The sequence below is a fragment of the Lepidochelys olivacea genome (assembly GCF_965140295.1).
Source record: "Lepidochelys olivacea isolate rLepOli2 genome assembly, chromosome: 3".
NCBI lineage: Eukaryota > Metazoa > Chordata > Testudines > Cheloniidae > Lepidochelys > Lepidochelys olivacea.
Window position 1 is genome coordinate 94,566,545 of NC_140413.1, and position 2,114 is coordinate 94,568,658.

Consider the following 2,114-nt stretch of genomic DNA (forward strand, 5'->3'; position numbering starts at 1 on the left):
GGGTTGGGGCCCCACTTTGCATCCAGCATTTATAATGGTGATAAATATATAAAAATGTTTTTAATTTATGGGGGAGGGTGTACTCAAAGGCTTGCTATGTGAAAGGGGTCACCAATACAAAAGTAAGAACCACTGGCTTAGAGTATCTAATGAAAGGTGTATTGAGGGAGGTTAGATCATTTAAGAGAGTTTTGGCAGGGGAAGAGAATACAGGTGTAACTAAAACACATGTGGTAGAACCACACCTGCAGTGCTCATTGCAACTCAGATGAGGCCTAACATGTTGAAGAGCTCCATGTGCTCAGTCATTTTCACAGTGATCAATATTCAAACTGTTCCCTGCTCCTGCATAAGGTCAGCTAACTCTGGGTGTGTTTATGCTATCCCTTCTGGCTAAAGAACTGAGTTCACAGACCAGAAGAAGTGCTTGAAACCAATGTTTGGTCACCTGTCCTCAGGGGATGATGTATAAGATGACAATTCAAATGTAGTCAAGGTACAGGCAGCTGGCTGAAATGCATCTAAGGTGTTCTCTTTATGCCCTTAGTATTACTCAATGTATAACTCAAAAGCTTGAGGTAACTGGTGCAGTGAAGAAAACCCTTAGTTAATTAAGCTAGGTAGGAGTATAGAACCTGGAAGCAGTAAAGGAAAGACTATAGTCATTCTAAATTAAAGTACTGCCCCTTTGCTGCTAACTACTAGAAGGAACCAAATGAGCCAGATGTTTGCTGTTATTAGATGACACTTGAGTTAAGACCTATTTGCTTCTGTCTTCAGTGGCTCAGGAAGGCAAGGTATTTCTAGTAGAGATGGTTATACAAAGCACTGGTGAGACCTCACCTGAAATACCATGTACTGTTCTGGTCTCCCATGTTTAAGAAAGATGAATTCAAATTGGAACAGGTACAGAAGGGCTACTAGGATGATCCAAGGAATGGAAAACTTGTCTTTTGAAAGGAGACTCAAGGAGCTTGGCTTGTTTAGCCTAACTAAAAAGGTTGAGGGGAGATATGATTGCTCTCTAAAAATATATCAGAGGGATAAATACTGGAGAGGGAGAGGAATTATTTAAGCTTAGTACCAATGTGGACACAAGAACAAATGGATATAAACTAGTCATTGGGAAGTTTAGACTTGAAATTAGACTAAGGTTTCTAACCATCAGAGGAGTAAAGTTTTGGAATAGTCTTCCAAGGGAAGCAGTGGGGGCAAAAGTCCTATCTGACTCTAAAATTTATGGAGGAGATAGTATGATAGGATAACATGATTTTGGTAATTAATTGATCTTTAAATATTCATGGTAAATAGGCCCAATGGCCTGTGATGGGATCTGAGTTACTACTTTCCTGGGTATCTGGCTGATGAATCTTGCCCATATGTTCAGGGTTTAGCTGATTGGTGTATTTGGGGTCAGGAAGGAATTTCCCTCCAGGGCAGATTGGAAGAGGCCCTGGAGGTCTTTTCACCTTCCTCTATAGCATGGGGCACAGGTCACTTGCTGGAGGATTCTCTGCTCCTTGAAGTCTTCAGACCACAACTTGAGGACTTCAATAGCTCAGACTAGGTGAGAGGTTTTTTGCAGGAGTGCATGGGTGAGAGGTCAGACTAGATGATCATAATGGTCCCTTCTGACCTTAGTATCTATGAATTAGATGTAGGATTGAGGGACAGGCTTTAACAATACTCCATTTATGCTTCCTTTAATCAGCAGCCCAGTTTGTTGCCCCTATTTAATGTCAAGTGGCGCTTCAAGCACATACTTCATTATACACCAAGTGTTGGATGCTGTCATCTGCCTATAGCCTTGTCTGGGGTAGGAAGTTAGCCACCTGTGCAAATGCTGAGTGCAGGCAATTTGCACTATAGCAGTTTATCCCTGTGTGTGCAAGTCACACTACACTGGGGGATAAAAGGAGGGGAACCCCTCATGAACCCTGCTGTGGAAAAAGCTCTTCCTCTGCTATAGAATGCCAGCTGTTAAGAGAAACACACATTACATGAACTTTCTAAACACCAGTTCGTAGCACTTGTTTTACAAACCAGTAGTTTAGTCTTCAATATGAACTGCATCCCTTGACTAGTTTGTAGCCATCAGAAAATAAAACCACATC